Here is an 18,549-nt window from a genome sequence, read left to right on the forward strand (position 1 = left end):
AGCAACTCCTGTGGCGGGCCGGGTGCAGTGCATGCTGACACGGTCGCCAGATGTGCGGTGTTTCCTACGACACATTGGTGCGGCTGGCTTCCGGGTTAAGTGGGCATTGTGTTAAGAAGCAGTGTGGCTTGGTTGTGTTGTGTTTCCGTGGACGCATGGCTCTCGACCTTAGCCTCTCCCGAGTCCATACGGGAGTTGTTGCGACAAGACGAACTAACAATAGGACACCACAAAATTTGGGAGGAAAAAGGGGTTAAATAAAAAATATAGAGTGTAGAGAGTATAGGGATATTGTTATCCATGGCGACACCAACGATGTAAGGATGAAACAGTCAGAGGTCAACAAGCGCAACATAGCATCAGCGTGTAAATCAGCTAGAAAGATGTGTCAGCATCGAGTAATCATCTCTGGCCCCATCCCAGTTAGAGGAAGTGCTAAACTCTACAGCAGTCTCACAACTCAATCTCTGGTTAAACTGTTTTGTCCCCCTCCCAAAAGATAGATTCCAGAAAGAGAGCCAATTATCAACAAATTCTATCTACAAACAGGACAGACCTGGCCTGCTGAGGAGTGACGGACTCCATCCTAGCTGGAGGGGTGATCTCATCTTATCTATGAACATAGACAGGGCTCTAGCTCCACAATGAGATAGCGTGCAGGCCAGGCAGCAGGATGGGAGCCAGCCTGCCAGCTTAGCAGAGTCTAGCACAGTCAGTGTAGTCAGCTCAGCTATCCACATTGTGACCGTGTCTGGGCCTCGATCTAGGTTGGGCAAAACTAAACATGGCGGTTTTCACTTTAGCGAACACTGGAATAAAGACCTTCTCCATTCCTGTCATTATTGAAAGAGATTGTGATATCTCTAATTAGGGCTACTTAACGTTAGATGCCTCACTTTCAAGGCAGTTATGGTCAATGAACTAATCACTGATCATAATCTTGAAGTGATTGGCCTGACTGAAACATGGCTTAAGCCTGATGAATTTACTGTGTTAAATGAGGCCTCTCCTCCTGGTTACATTAGTGACCATACCCCCACCCATCCTGCAAAGGCAGAGGTGTTGCTAACATTTACGATAGCAAATTTGAATTTATAAAAGAAAAAAGACTGCATTTTCGTCTTTTGAGCTTCTAGTCATAATCTATACAGCCTACCCAATCACTTTCTATTTTTACTATTTACGGGCCTCCTGGGTCGTATACATCGTTCCTCACTGAGTTCCCTGAATTCCTATGTCGGACCATGTCATGGCAGATAATATTCACATTTTTGGTGATTTTAATATTCACATGGAAAAGTCCACAGACCCACTCTAAAAAGCTTTCGCAGCCATTGACTCAGTGGGTTTTGTCCAACATGTCTCCGGACCAACTCACTGCCACTGTCATAATCTGGACCGAATGTTTTTCCTCATAATCCTGGACTATCGGACCACGATTTCATTACAATTGCAATCTCAAAAATGTATCTGCTCAGACCCCAACTAAGGTTCATCAAAAGCCGTGCTAAAAATTCTCTGACAACCCGAAAGATTTCTAGAAGCCCTTTCCGACTCCCTCCACCAACCACCTGAGGAACTAAATTTAACCTTGCGTAATACCCTAGATGCAGTCCCACCCCTAAAAACATTTGTCATAAGAAGCTTCCATAAAGCTACCATAAAATTGGAAAGGAAATGGCATTACACCAAAGACAGTACCATTACAGTATCGAAGAGCCCTCACTGCTCCTCGATGCTCCTATTTTTCCAACTTAATTGAGGAGAATAAGAACAATCCAAAAATGTTTTGATACTGTCGCAAAGCAAACTAAAAAGCAGCATACCCCAAAAGAGGATGGCTTTTACATCAGCAGTGATAAATTCATTAACTTCTTTGAAGAAAAGATTTTTAAAAAGTTTAAGATCATTAGAAAGCAAATTACAGTCTATTTAAATCTGTGTATTTCTACAAAGCTCAGTTGTCCTGAGAATGCACAACACTGCCAGGATCTAGGATAAAGGGAGACTTTGAAGATTGTTAATACTACACTGCTCAAAAAAATAAAGGGAACACTAAAATAACACATCCTAGATCTGAATGAATGAAATATTCTTTACATAGCTAAATGTGCTGACAACAAAATCACACAAAAATGATCAATGGAAATTAAATTTATCAACCCATGGAGGTCACACTCAAAATTGAAGAGGAAAACCACACTACAGGCTGATCCAACTTTGATGTAATGTCCTTAAAACAAGTCAAAATGAGGCTCAGTAGTGTGTGTGGCCTCCACGTGCCTGTATTACCTCCCTACAACGCCTGGGCATGCTTCTGATGAGGACAGTCTGGACAGTCTGTGGTGCAACGTGGCGTTGGTGGATGGAGCGGAACATGATGTCCCAGATGTGCTCAATTGGATTCAGGTCTGGGGAACGGGCGGGCCAGTCCATAACATCAATGCCTTCCTCTTGAAGGAACTGCTGACACACTCCAGCCACATGAGGTCTAGCATTGTCTTGCATTAGGAGGAACCCAGGGCGAACCGCACCAGCATATGGTCTCACAAGAGGATCTCATCTCGGTACCTAATGGCAGTCAGGCTACCTCTGGCGAGCACATGGAGGGCTGTGCGGCCCCCCAAAGAAATGCCACCCCACACCATGACTGACCCATCGCCAAACTGGTCATGCTGGAGGATGTTGCAGGCAGCAGAACGTTCTCCACGGCGTCTCCAGACTCTGTCACGTCTGTCACATGTGCTCAGTGTGAACCTGCTTTCATCTGTGAAGAGCACAGGGCGCCAGTGGCGAATTTGCCAAGCTTGGTGTTCTCTGGCAAATGCCAAACGTCCTGCACGGTGTTGGGCTGCAAGCACAACCCCCACCTGTGGACGTCGAGCCCTCATACCACCCTCATGGAGTCTGTTTCTGACCGTTTGAGCAGACACATGCACATTTCTGGCCTGCTGGAGGTCATTTTGCAGGGCTCTGGAAGTCCTCCTCCTTGCACAAAGGCGGAGGTTGCGGTCCTGCTGGGTTGTTGCCCTCCTCCACGTCTCCTGATGTACTGGCCTGTCTCCTTGTAGCGCCTCCATGCTCTGGACACTACGCTGACAGACACAGTAAACCTTCTTGCCACAGCTCGCATTGATGTGCCATCCTGGATGAGCTGCACCGCCTGAGCCACTTGTGTGGGTTGTAGACTCCGTCTCATGCTACCACTAGAGTGAAAGCACCGCCAGCATTCAAAGGTGACCAAAACATCAGCCAGGAAGCATAGGAACTGAGAAGTGGTCTGTGTTCACAACCTGCAGAACCACTCCTTTATTGGGGGTGTCTTGCTAATTGCCTATAATGTCCACCTGTTGTGTATTCCATTTGCACAACAGCATGTGACATTTATTGTCAATCAGTGATGCTTCCTAAGAGGACAGTTTGATTTCACAGAAGTGTGATTGACTTGGAGTTATATTGTGTTGTTTCATTATTCCCTTTATTTTTTTGAGCAGTGTATATCTCCTGACACACTGATGAAAATAGTCATGGAATCTAAACCTTCAAGCTGCGTACTGGACCCTATTACAACTAAACTACCGAAAGAGATGCTACCTGTGCTTGGCACCTACTACGTTGAACATAATAAACGCCTCCCTATCCATCTGGAAGTGTACCAAACTCACTAAAAGTGGCAATAATAAAGCCTATCTTGAAAAAGCCAAACCTTGACCCAGAAAATATAAAAAACTATCGGCCTATATCGAATCTCCCTTTCCTCTGAAACATTTTTGGAAAAAGCTGTTGCGCTACAACACATTGCCTTCCTGAAGACAAGCAATGTATACAAAATGCTTCAGTCTGGTTTTAGATCGCATCATTACACTGAGACTGCACTCTTGAAAGTGGTAAATGGCCTTTTAATGGCGTCAGACCAAGGCTCTGCATCTGTCCTCGTGCCTTAGAGCTGCTTTTGATACCATCGATCACCACATTCTTTTGGAGAGATTGGAAACCCAAATTGGTCTACACAGACAATTTCTGGCCTGTTTTAGATATTATCTGTTGGAAATATATCCGTTTGTCTCTGTGGATGGTTTGTCCTCAGAAAAATCTACTGTATATTTCACTGTATCTCATGGATCCGTATTAGGACCACTATTGTTTTCGCTATATATTTTATCTCTTGGTGATGTCATTCAGAAACATAATGTTAACTTTCACTGCTATGCGGATGACACACAGCTGTACATTTCTTTGAAACATTGTGAAGCCCCAAAATTGCCATCCCTGGAAGCCTGTGTTTCAGACATTAGGAAGTGGATGGTGGCAAATGTTTTACTTTTAAACTTGGACAAAACAGAGACACTAGTTCCAGGTCCCAAGAAACAAAAAGCTATTTGGCTCTGACAATTAATCTTGATGGTTGTACAGTTGTCTCAAATAAAACTGTGAAGGACCTCGGTGTTACTCTGGACCCTGATCTCTCTTTTGACAAACATATCAAGACTGTTTCAAGGACAGCCTTTTTCCATCTACGCAGCATTGCAAAAATCTTAAACTTTCTGCCCAAAAATGTTGCATAAAAATGTATCCATGCTTTTGCCCCTTATAGAATAGACTACTGCAATGATCTACTTTCGGACTACCCCGATAAAGCACTAAATAAACTTCAGTTAGTGCTAAACATGGCTGCTAGAATCTTAACTAGAACCAAAAAATGTGATCATATTACTCCAGTGCTAGCCTCTCTACACTGGCTTCCTGTTAAGGCTAAGGCTGATTTCAAGGGTTTACTACTAACCTACAAAGCATTACATGGGCTTGCTCCTACCTATCTTTCCAATTTGGTCCCGCTGTACATACCTACACGTACGCTATGGTCACAAGACGCATGTCTCCTTATTGTCCCTAAAATTTCTAAACAAACAGCTGGAGGCAGGGATTTCTCCTATAGAGTTAAATTTTTATGGAATGGTCTGCCTGTCCATGTGAGAGACGCAGACTCGGTCTCGACTTTTAAGTCTTTATTAAAGACTCATCTCTTCAGTAGGTCCTATGATTGTGTAGTCTGGCCCAGGGGTGTGAAGGTGAACGGAAAGACGCTGGAGCGATAAACCGCCCTTGCTGTCTCTGTCTGGCCGGTTCCCATCTCTCCACTTGGATTCTCTTCCTCTAACCCTATTGTGGGGGCTGAGTCACTGGCTTACTGGTGCTCTTCCATGCTGTCCCTAGGAGGGGTGTATCACTTGAGTGGGTTGAGTCACTGACGTGATCTTCCTTCCAGGTTCGTGCTGTGGGGGAGATCTTCGTGGGCTATACTTGGCCTTGTCTCAGGGTAGTAAGCTGGTGGTTTGACGATATCCCTCTAGTGGCGTGGGGGTGTGCGCGGTTATATAGATCCAGGTTGGTCCTGTCCGGGGGTATCATTGGACAGGACCACAGTTTCTCCTGACCTCTCCTGTCTCAGCCTCAAGTATTTATGCTGCTATAGTTTATGTCGAGGGGCTAGGATCAGTCTGTTATATTTTGAGTATTTCTCTTGTCTCATCTGATGGAGAGGATCTGCAGAGAAGAATGCGAGAACCTCCCAAAATGCAGGTGTACCAAGCTTGTAGCATCACTGCCAAAGGTGCTTCAACACAGTTCTGAGTGAAAGGTCTGATACTTCTGTCAATGTGATATTTCCTTTTTTTCTAAATTTGCAAACATTTCTTAAAACCTGTGTTTGCTTTGTCATTATGGTGTATTGTGTGTAAATTGATGAGGGACAAAAACATTTTAATCCATTTTAGAATAAAGCTGTAACGTAACAAAATGCGTAAAAAATGAATGGGTCTGAATACTTTCCGAATGCACTGAAGAGGACCGAAAAAAGCAGATTCCCAATATAATTTCGGATGCCTTTAAGTTCAGAAATTGTATTTTATTCTTGACCTTTTAAATGTTTTATGGGATTTTTATAAGATTGAATGTTCTTACATTTTAATTTCTAAATCAGATTTACGTTTGCCAAGAATGAGATGATCCATTCCCCTAATGTACGCCATAATGACCATATCAAAATCTTCTTTAAAAATGTTATATAAATCAGAATTAAACAAATAGGACGGATCCTGTAGCCTTAGACTCAACAACTCTGAAACAATTATCAGTAGCCAAAAATAATCACTGTAATCAGAGGTAATCCAAGAAGAAATATCAAATACTATAGAAACATTAGCATGGAGACAAGCACCGGGAATTGATGGCTTTCCCAATTCAGTACTTCCAAGTGTATCAAACAGTTATTTCAGTTATATTAAAATCAGAAAAATTTGGAGTAGCTTTCTGATTATGGACCCATAAGTTTAATAAATGGTGACAAATTAACAAGCTTATAAGTAATAGAATCACAAAACTCTTACCAGACTTGATACATATCAATCAAACTCGTTTTATTAAAAATAAACACTTACAAACAACTACAAGAATATGTTTCAGTTTAATACATTACGCAAAAAAACAAGATATGAATTTATCAATAATGGCTGTTAAACCCAAAAAGGCTTTAGACTGTCTTGAATGGCCTTTTTTTATTTCAAAACTTTCCATCTGAAATAAATGTAATACAAATATTGTATACATGCACTAAATAAAAAATACACACAAATAATACATTATCTGATTAAATTGCTTTAGAAAAGGGGCACAAGACAGGTATGTCCCTTCTCCCCCCTCCTGTTTGCACTGGCAATTAAAACACTGCAGAAGGATTTAGACAAGACCCAAACATACCAGGTATCAGTATTGTTAACATGAATATAAACTAAACTGATCTGCAGATAATGTCCTCAATAGGAAAAATAACAACTATAAAAATATTAAATATATGTACTTAGGATGCTTAATAAGTGATAACAAACTCATACTGTATGAGTACTGGTGCCTTCAGAAAGTAATCATCCCCCTTGACTAATTGCACATTTGGTTGCGTTACGATCAATAAAAATTGATTAAATAGATTTTCTCACCCATCTACACACAATACACCATAATGACAAAAGTGAAATATGATTTTAGAAATGTTTGCAAATTTATTGAAAATTAAATATAGCTGTGTCTCATACATAACTATTCACACCCCTAACTAAATACTTTGCAGAAGCACCTTTGGCAGTGAATACAGTTGTGAGTCTTTCTGGGTAAGTCTCTAAGAGCTTTCCACACCTGGATTGTGCAACATTTGCTCTGTCAAATTGCTTGTTGATCCTTGCTAGACAACCATTTTCAAGCAGATTTAAGTCAAAACTGTAACTAGGCCATTTAGGAACATTCATTGTTTTCACTCTGTTAATTAGGTTAGTATTGTGGAGTAACTACATTGTTGTGTATTCATCCTCAGTTTTCTCCTATCACAACCATTAAACTTTAACTTTTTTCAAGTCACTTTTGGCATCATGGTGAAATCCCTGAGCGGTTTTCTTCTTATTCAGCAACTGATTCAGGAAGGACGCCTCTTATCTTTGTAGTGACTGGGTGTATTGATACACCATCCAAAGTGTAATGAAAAACTTTACCATGCTCAAAGGGATATTCAATGTGTGTTTTTTTTCTTTCTTTGCAAGGCATTGGAACACTTCCCTGGTCTTTGTGGTTGAATCTGTGTTTGAAATTCACTGCTCGACTGAGGGACCTTACAGATAATTGTATGTGTGGGGTACAGAGATGAGGTACTAGTTCAAATATAATGATAAACACTGTTTTACATGCAACTTATTATATTCATTGTTAAACAAATTTTTCTCCAGAACTTACATATTTAGGCTTGCCATAACAAAGAGGTTTAGTACTTATTGACTCAAGACATTTCAGCTTTTCAATTTGTAAAAATGTTGAAAAACATAATTCCACTTTGGGGCATTGTGGGCATTGTGTGTCTATTTTAAATTCAAGCTGTATCACAACAAAATGTAGAAAAAGTCAAGGTTGTTAATACTTTCTGAAGGCACTGAAAAGATAACTTTATTCCATTAATCAATCATATGAAAGCCGATCCAAATATATGGAATAATCTTCCCATAAATCTTATAGGTAGGATAAACCTATTTAGAAATGCATGGCTGCAAAAGTTTTTGAATTTATTTTTGGTAATACCAATTTAACTCTTGAAGCTAGGGGGCACTATAAACGGCCTATTTCTCAGGACCAGATGCTGGAATATGCATATAATTGACAGCTTAGGATAGAAAACACTCAAAGGTTTTCAAAACTGTAAAAATATTGTCTGTGAGTATAACAGAACTTATATTGCAGGCGAAAGCCTGAGAAAAATCCAATCAGGAATAGACTCTTATTTTGAAACTTATGTGTTCCTATGCATCCCTATTGACCATTGAAAGGGATATCAACCAGATTCCTTTTTCTATGGCTTCCCTAAGGTGTCTACAGCCTTTAGACATCGTTTCAAGCCTTTATTTTGAAGAATGAGCGTGAACGACCACATTACCTAAGTGGTCAGGTGGGGGCTCTCGGAGTGATTTTTGCGGAAAAGAGAGAGGCGGCCATTGTTCCTCCCGGTCCTAGTGAAAAGCCAACTGTCCCAGTTGATATATTATCGAATAGATATTTGAAAAACACCTTGAGGATTGATTATAAAAAACATTTGCCATATTTCTGTCGATATTATGGATATAATTTGGAATTTTTGTCTGCATTGTCATAACGCACCAAACTAACGGAGGTATTTGGATATAAAAAATATCTTTATGGAACAAAAGTAACATTTGCTGTCTAACTGGGAGTCTCGTCAGTGAAAACATCCAAAGATCATCAAAGGTAAACGGTTAATTTGATTGCTTTTCTGATTTTCGTGACCAAGCTTCCTGCTGCTAGCTGGACATAATGCTATGCTAGGCTATCGATAAACTTACACAAACGCTTATCTTGCTATCGCTGTAAAGCATAATTTCAAAATCTGAGATGACAGGGTGATTAACAAAAGGCTAAGCTGTGTTTTGCTATATTTCACTTGTGATTTCATGAATATGAATATTTTCTAGTAAGATTAATTGACCGTTGTGCTATGCTAATTAGTGTAGTTGCTGACAATTCCCCCGGATCCGGGTTGGGTAGTTCCAAGAAATTAAGGCCAACTGGCAAACAATACTGCAAGCACTTGGGATGGGGGTGTGAGCATGCGGGTCTGAGTAGATAAGATGTAGTCATTGTTTGTGTGCATCTGTAAATTGTTGTTCTTATGTATAAGTTTGAAAAATAAAAAGGCAAAATAATGAACAATGTAAATTACTGAAGGCCAACCTCAAACATGAGATGGTCAGAGATCTAGGGATGTTTGCTCATCTAGTAAAATGACTGCTGGAGAATAGCTAGCTTTAAAACACTGCTGCCTATGAGGAAGATGATGTTGTAGGATGGAATATACTATCTATTTTGCTGCCTCAAATAAAAATGCACTTGAGAGGAATAATGCAATTGGTTTTGCAGCCTCAGAGGAAGCTATGGCAGATGGAGAGAGACTGTTGGCTCTGCCGCTTCAGTGGGTAAGGTTGAAGCGAGTATACCATGTTCTTGCTATTTCAAGGGCAGATACGCAGAGAAGGTATGACTATAACTGTGCTGCCTCTAGAGAAGAAACTATGACAGAAAGGAATGTTAGGCATTTTTATTCTTCTGCCTCGAGGTAGAATAACAAGGTTGAAGTCATCTAGTTAAGTTACCACTGCCTCAGGGGAGGTTACTAATGTAGAATAGTTGCATTGAAAACACTGCTTCCACTGAGGAAGGCAATGTTATAGAATGGAATATTCAGAAGAATATTCATTGGGAGAGTAGGAATACAATTGTTTTTCTGCCTCAGAAAGAGTGATGCTGTTGGCTTTGCTGCCTAAGAGTGGGTACAGTGGTTCTTCCGGTAAAAGTTGCTCATTATGCAGCCACCTTGTAGGCTGCCACATAATTATATGGCATGTTATTTAATTGTCACCGTTAATGATAGTTAGTGCTAGTTTAACCACCATAGGGCATCTTTGAGAAGCATGTGATAGCCTTCAATATTCGCTGTACTAGAGAATTGAACCTGTTTACATGTACCAAAACCCGGGTGTGATCATTCTACAGTGGTCCCTTGTAGCGTACGATCAAACCGCTGTGATTAGAACACTTATTTAGCAAGGCCAGTTTCGAATGACGCAACAATCAGCATTTGAGCTGGCCACACTGTTCTTTCAGAAACATTTTGCACAAACACACAAAGTTATGTCCAGAATGTGAGCAGTTTATTTTGCATGCAATGTTCAGACATTCACAGAAGTATCTACAGCATAACACAATAATCCAAACCAAAAAATGTAGACTACATTTGTCCTAGCGCTAACTAAGGAAAGATTGACGTAAAACAAGCAGTCGTATTTTTATAACTCTCATCTGACATAAATTACAATATGAATGATTTATAGCAGTAACTCTTTTTTCTCTCTCACAGAAACCAAAGGTAATACTAGAAGGCAAGATGAGTTTGGTCTGTTTATAGTATGCATGTTGAAGGGGGTGTGTCTTCTACCATCATTCACATCCCACCATTCCCTTCCGGAAGGTCTCAAAAAATGTGTGAACCCTTACTCACCTCATTTTGTTATAACACCTTTGGTCCGACGAACATTACGTGAAACCCAGAATGCATTGTATGTAAACAAACATGGCTCCTCACACAGCTGGAATTAGCTAAGCACATCATAATCAGTACAACCTTAAAAAGTATTTTACACAGATAATATGTGCCGTTACAATCTATGCAAGAATCGGGATGCTTGATTTGTCACCGGAACTTGAAAATGTGTAACTAAATTGTAAATATAAAAACAATTATCACACAAAACATTTTCTGATAGTGATTTTTTGATTCAAGTGGTGCGTGCCGGCAATCAATCTCGCAACCTCTCACTCCCACTCTGAGCAATTCAGTGTTGTTGTTTATGTATGCAGCAAGAGAGCTAATCTGTAGCATTAGCAATGTCTTTCAAAAGGAGACAACTCACAAATGCGAAAATTCTGGAGAGTCTGAGTATGAAAGACAGGAATCAGATTCTGACAGTGACAATGAGGAGCTGACCCCCAACCTAGTAGCAATTGAGAATCCTGAATCTGAGAACCCTTTGTCCATTGACAAAGTCCCAGGTCCCTTTGAAGATGCTAGTGGTGATGGAGGCAAACCAACAGTGGATGAAGTACAAGAGTTCTGTGGTAGCTGGAATGCCGCTAGCCATTTCACCCCTCCTGGCCCTGCTGTTTCCTTTGTTGAGTTCCAGTCTGAAGTTCAATGCCCCTTGCCATTTCCTTCTTTGGGAGAGTGCTTCAAGTTGTTTCTGACAGAGGAGCTGGTGGGAGACATAGTAGAGGAGACCAATCGCTTTGCCTCGGAGCTACAGGCGAAGAGAGTCAGGAGTGAGGGGGAAACTCGCTGAATGGGTGACATCCACAATTAGTGAAATTTTTACCTTTCTGGTGACATTCCTTCTCATGGAAATAATAAAGAACTCCCTAAGAGAATACTGGAGCACAGATCCTATGTTTGCAACTCCCTTCTTTGCCAACCTCTTTTCCCAAGACCGCTTCCTTAGTTCTGCTGAGATGTCTGCATTTCGTCAATAATGCTACTGCCATCCTAAATGACCCATTATACAAAATAAGAAATGTTCTTACCAGCCTGACATCAGCATTTGGCCAGGTCTTTGTGCCATACAAGGACCTATGCATTGATGAGGCCCTGATGTTATGGAAAGGTAGGCTGGCGCTCCGTCAATATATTCCCTCCAAAAGGCACAGGTTTGGGGTCAAGTTCTTTGTCATGTGCGATGTGAAGACAGGATTCATCCAGAACATTATAGTTTACACAGAGTCCACTACTGACATCTAAAATTATGATGGGCTTGGGGTGTCCGGGTCCATGGTGATGACCATGCTGGCTCCACATCTCGGCAAAGGACACACTTTGTATGTGGACAATTGGTACAGCACTCCCACATTCTTCCAGCATCTGCTCTGCAACAGCACAGGGGCCTGTAGCACAGTCAGGCCGAACAGGAAGGGGATGCTAGCATTCGGATGCAGGAAGATGCAGAGAGGGGAGGTGGAGTTCAAGGAGAACGGTCAACAGCTGGCAGGAAAGTGGCATGACAAACAAGACTTCCATGTCCTCTTCACTGTCCATATAGCAACCATGTCGGGCCACAGGAAAGGTAGACCACCTGACGGAAGAGAGAAAAATCAAACGAGACTGTGTGCTTGACTATAACCTCAAAATGGGGGCAGTGGATAAGGCGGATATGATAAACAACTGGGATAAGAAGAAAAGTTTCAATCTGATCGACACTGCTGCCCTCAATGGCCACATAGTTCCCCACCAACTAACAGGTGACATGATTACTGAACAATTAACTTTTTTTAATTGGACGTACAGTTCACATACAAATCACATACAGTTCCATTAAGCAATTATAGTGACGATATCTCACCCACCTACCCACATCCTCAACATCCTCTCCTTTCTCTCATCCTCCTCACTCCCAAAGTAATCACCTACCAAAAGTACAGAGAGAACCTTATGAGAGAGCTGAAGGAGGAGCACCACACCCCACGGAGCCCATCCACTGGGGTCGTCCTGCTGCGCACAATCCCCTACGCCTCACTGCACGGCATTTTCCCTGCAAAGATTCTACTTTTAAAAATCCACCTTTCCCCCATCTATTTTCAGAGCTCGTGCTGTTAGGTGACCTAAACTGGGACATGCTTAATACCCCGGCCATCCTACAATCTAAGCTTGATGTCCTCAATCGCACACAAATTATCAATGAACCTACCAGGTACAACCCCAAATCTGTAAACACAGGCACCCTCATAGATGTCATCCTAACCAACCTTCCCTTCAAATACACCTCTGCTGTCTTCAACCTGAATTTCAGCTTTTCATTGCCTGCGTCCGTAATGGGTCTGGAGTAAAACGACCACCGCTCATCACCATCAAACGTTCCCTAAAACACTGCAGCGAGCAGGCCTTTCTAATCGACCTGGCCCGGGTATCCCTGGAAGGGTGTTGACCTCATTCTGTCAGTAGAAGATGTCTGGTTATTCTTTAAATGTGCTTTCCTCACAATCTTAAATAAGCATGACCCATTCAAAAAATGTAGAATATAGCCCTTGGTTCACTCCAGACCTGACTGCCCTTGACCATCACAAAAACATCCTGTGGCGTACGGCATTGGCATCAAATAGCCCCATGCGATATGTAACTTTTCAGGGAAGTTAGGAAACAATATATACAAGCAGTTAGAAAAGCAAAGAATAGCTTTTTCAAACAGAAATTTGCATCCTGTAACACAAACCCCAAAAGGTTCTGGGACACTGTAAAGTCCATGAAGAATAAGAGCACCTCCTCGAAGCTGCCCACTGCACTGAGGCTAGGAAAAACTGTCACCACCGATAAATCCACAATAATTAGGAAACACCTGGCCACCCCTACCCTGGCCAACACCCCTGCAGCCCCCACAGCAACTTGCCCAAGCCTTCCCATTTCTCCTTCACCCAAATCCAGATAGCTGATGTTCTGAGAGTTGAAAATTCTGGACCCCTACAAATCAGCAGGGCTAGACAATCTGGACCCTCTCTTTCTAAAATGATCAGCCAAAATTGTTGCAACCCCGTTCAACCTCTTTTGTATCGCCTGAGATCCCCAAAGATTGGAAAGCTGCAGCGGTCATCCCCCTCTTCAAAGGGTGAGACACTCTAGGCCCAAACTGCTAAAGACCTATATCTATCCTACCCTGCCTTTCTAGGGTCTTCGAAAGCCAAGTTAACCTTTTTGGGATAGGGGGCAGCATTTTCACTTTTGGATGAATAGCGTGCCCAGAGTGAACTGCCTCCTACTCTGTACCAGATGCTAATATATGCATATTATTATTAGTATTGGATAGAAAACACTCTGAAGTTTCTGAAAACTGTTTGAATGATGTCTGTGGGTCATATGATTGAGTGTAGTCTGGCCCAGGTGTGGGAAGGTGAACATAAAGGCTCTGGAGCAACGAACCGCCCTTGCTGTGTCTGCCTGGCCGATTCCCCTCTTTCCACTGGGATTCTCTGCCTCTAACCCTATTACAGGGGCTGAGTCACTGGCTTACGTGATGTGATCTTCCTGTCTGGGTTGGCCCCCCCCTTGGGTTGTGCCGTGGCGGAGATCTTTGTGGGCTATACTCGGCCTTGTCTCAGGATGGTAAGTTGGTGGTTGAAGATATCCCTCTAGTGGTGTGGTGGCAGTGCTTTGGCAAAGTGGGTGGGGTTATATCCTTCCTGTTTGGCCCTGTCCAGGGGTGTCCTCGGATGGGGCCACAGTGTCTCCTGATCCCTCCTGTCTCAGCCTCCAGTATTTATGCTGCAGTACTTTGTGTCGGGGGGCTAGGGTCAGTTTGTTTTATCTGGAGTTCTTCTCCTGTCTTATCCACTGTCCTGTGTGAATTTAAGTGTGCTCTCTCTAATTCTTTCTTTCTCTCTCTCTGAGGACCTGAGCCCTAGGACCATGCCTCAGGACTACCTGACATGATGACTCCTTGCTCTCCCCAGTCCACCTGGCCGTGCTGCTGCTCCAGTTTCAACTGTTCTGCCTTATTATTATTGGACCATGCTGGTCATTTATGAACATTTGAACATCTTGGCCATGTTCTGTTATAATCTCCACCTGGCACAGCCAGAAGAGGACTGGCCACCCCACATCCTCTCTAGGTTTCTTCCTAGGTTTTGGCCTTTCTAGGGAGTTTTTCATAGCCACTGTGCTTCTACACCTGCATTGCTTGTTGTTTGGGGTTTTAGGCTGGGTTTCTGTACAGCACTTTGAGATATCAGCTGATGTACGAAGGGCTCTTTAAATAGATTTGATTTGATTTGATATGGCAGGCGAAAATCTGAGAAAAATCCAACCAGGAAGTGGGACATCTGAGGTTTGCAGATTTTCAAAGCTTGGCCTACCGAATACACATTGGGATGTGGATGAGGTTGCACTTCATAGGGCTTCCACTAGATGTCAACTGTCTTTAGAAACTGGTTTGGGGATTCTACTATAAAGGAGGAGCTCATGAGAGCTCTTTTAGTAAGTGGTCAGGCAGAGAGCCTTGGTCTCATGATGCGAGCTCCCGACAGAGTTAACTATTGTTCCAGTGCTTTTTCTGAAGACAAAGGACTTCTCCGGTTGGAATATTATTGATGTTATATGTTACAAACATCCTAAAGATTGATTCCAAACATCCTTTGACATGTTTCTAAAGGACTGTAATGGAACTTTTAGAGTTTTTGTCTGGATGAAGTGCCTGCACCTCATATTACTGGGCTGAACACGCTTACAACAAGTGGCTGTTTGGACATAAATGATGGACTTTATGGAACAAATCAGTCATTTATTGTCGAACTGGGATTCCTGGGAGTGCCTTCTGATGAAAATCATCAAAGGTAAATGAATATTTATAGTGTTATTTCTAACTTCCTTTGACTCCAAAATGGAGGATGTTTCTCTGGCTGGATTAGGCTCTGAGCGGCGTTCTAAGATTATGCTTTTTCCGTAAAGTTTTTTTGAAATCTGACACAGCGGTTGCATTAAGGAGAAGTCTATCTTTAATTAACAGTTGTATCTTTTATCAATGTTTATTATGAGTATTTCTGCAAAATCACAGGATGTTTTGGAATCAAAACATTACTGCACGTAAGTCGCCAATGTAAACTAAGATTTTTGGATATAAATATGCACATTATCGAACAAAACATACATGTATTGTGTAACATGATGTCCCATGAGTGTCATCTGATGAAGATCATCAAAGGTTAGTGATTCATTTTATCTATATTTCTGCTTTTTGTGACTCTTTGGCTGGAAAAATGGCCGTGTTTTTTCGACTTGGCTATGACCTAACATAATCATATGTTGTGCTTTAGTTGTAAAGCATTTTTGAAATCGGACATGATGGGTGGATTAACAAGATGTTTGTCTTTCATTTGCTGTATTGGACTTGTTAACACTTCTTGCGTCGATCCGGGATCGTGAATACAGCATCAAAAGCAAATGAAATTAAATTAATATGCTAGCTCTCAAGCTTAGCCTTTTGTTAACAACACTGTCATCTCAAATTTTCAAAATATGCTTCTCAATCATTGCAAAATAAGCATTTGTGTAACAGCTAGCGCGGCTAGCGTAGCATTTAGCGTTAGCATCAGCAGACAACATTTTCACGAAAACCAGAAAATCATTCAAATAAAATCATTACCTTTGAAGAACTTCAGATGTTTTCAATGAGGAGACTCTCAGTTAGATAGCAAATGCTCAGTTTTTCCTGAAAGATTAATTGTTTAGGAGAAATTGCTCCGTTTGGTGTGTCACGTTTGGCTACCAAAAAAAAACGAAAGTTCAGTCTTCAAAACGGCAAACTTTTTTCCAAATTAACTCCATAATATTGACTGAAACATGGTAAACGTTGTTTAGAATCAAACCTCAAGGTGTTTTTCACATATCTCTCCATGATATATAATTCGTTGAAAGCCTCCTCTCTCCTCTCAATCACTGGATGACTGCGTGCAGCTTGTAGATTACGCACCAATTTAGACAAAGGACACCGGGCGGACACCTGGTAAATGTAGTCTCTTATGGCCAATCTTCCAATGATATGCCTACAAATACGTCACAATGCTGCAGACACCTTGGAGAAACGATAGAAGGGCAGGCTCATTCCCAGCGCATTCACAGCCATATAAGGAGACAATGGGAAACAGAGCTTCAAAAATTCTGCTCATTTCCTGGTTGAAGTTTGATCTTGGTTTCGCCTGTAGCATGAGTTCTGTGGCACTCACAGATAATATCTTTGCAGTTTTGGAAACCTTAGAGTGTTTTTTTTCCAAAGCTGCCAATTATATGCATAGTCGAGCATCTTTTCATGACAAAATATTGCGCTTAAAACGGGCACGTTTTTTTATCCATAAATTAAAAGAGCGCCCCCTATATCCAAGAAGTTAATGTGTGAAAGTTACATGTTTCCCAAAAATATGTGGGTGAAGAAACCAGCTGGCTGTACCGACTCCGATAGCATGTCTCGAGTGAGCCATGTTTCCGTAAAGCAAAGAACGTTAGTCTCTCTGGAATGCTACCCTTGCTCAGATTTCATCAACCTTGTTGTCAAGAGACTGGACATTGGCGAGTAGTATGCTCGGGAGCCGTGCGCGATGTGCCCGTCTATGGAGCCTGACCAGAAGACTGTTCGTCTGCCCCTTTTACGGAGTCGTTGTTTTGGTTCGCCGGCTGGGATCCGATCCATTGTCCTGGGTGGTGGGCAAAACAGAGGATCCGCTTCAGAATAGTCGTATTCCTGATCGTAATGATGGTGAGTTGACGTTGCTCTTATATCCAATAGTTCCTCCCAACTGTATGTAATTAAACCTAAGATTACCTGGGGTACCAATGTAAGAAATAACACGTGAAAAAAAATACTGCATAGTTTCCTAGGAACGCGAAGCGAGGCGGCCATCACTGTCGGCGCTGGAAGTGGCCGGAAGTAACTTATCATTCACTGTATCACAATTCCAGTGGTTCAGAAGTTTACATACACTAAGTTGACTGTGACTATAAACAGCTTGAAAAAATCCAGAAAATAGTGTCATGGCTTTAAAGCTTCTGATAAGCTGAATTACGTAATTTGAGTCAATTGGAGGTGTACCTGTTATTGTATTTCAGTGCCTCTTTGCTTCACATCATGAGAAAATCAAAATAAATCAGCCAAGAACTCTGAAAATGTATACCTCCGCAAGTCTTAGTCATCTTTAGGAGCATTTCCAAACACCTGAAGGTACCACGTTCATCTGTACAAACAATAGTATGCAAGTATAAACACCATGGGACCACGCAACTGTCATACCACTCAGGAAGGATATGCGTTCTGTCTCCTAGAGATGAACGTACATTGGAAACAGGTACATATATCCATAGTATAATGAGTCTTATATCGACATAACCTGAAAGGCCACTCAGCAAGGATGAAGGCACTGCTCCAAAACCACCATAAAAAAGCCAGACTACGGTTTGCAACTGCACATGAGGACAAAGATCGTACTTTTTGGAGAACTTTCCTCTGGTCTGATGAAACAAAAATATAACTGTTTGGCCATAATGACCATTGTTATGTTTGGAGGAAAAAGGGGGCGCTTGCAACCCGACAAACACCATCCCAACCCTGAAGCACGGGGGTGGCAGCATCATGTTGTGGGGTGCTTTGCTGCAGGAAGGACTGGTGCACTTCACAAACTAGAAGGCATCATGAGGATGGACAATTATGTGGATATATTGAAGCAACATCGGTCAGGAAGTTAAAGCTTGGTCGCAAATGGGTCTTCCAAATGGAAAATGACCCCAGGCATTCTTCCAAAGTTGTGGCAAAATGTCTTAAGGACAACAAAGTCGAGGTATTGCTGTGACCATCACAAAGCCCTGACCTCAAAAAGCTACAGAAAATGTGTGGGCAGAACTGAAAAAGCGTATGCGAGCAAGGAGGC

General features: G+C 41.9%; 1 pseudogene; it reads left to right on the forward strand.

The window, feature by feature from the left end:
• Positions 1-9,447: 9,447 nt before the first annotated feature.
• On the forward strand, positions 9,448-12,745 carry LOC121839681 (annotated as a pseudogene).
• The last annotated feature ends 5,804 nt before the right edge of the window (positions 12,746-18,549 follow it).

The sequence above is a fragment of the Oncorhynchus tshawytscha genome, linkage group LG16, assembly GCF_018296145.1.
Source record: "Oncorhynchus tshawytscha isolate Ot180627B linkage group LG16, Otsh_v2.0, whole genome shotgun sequence".
Lineage (NCBI taxonomy): Eukaryota > Metazoa > Chordata > Actinopteri > Salmoniformes > Salmonidae > Oncorhynchus > Oncorhynchus tshawytscha.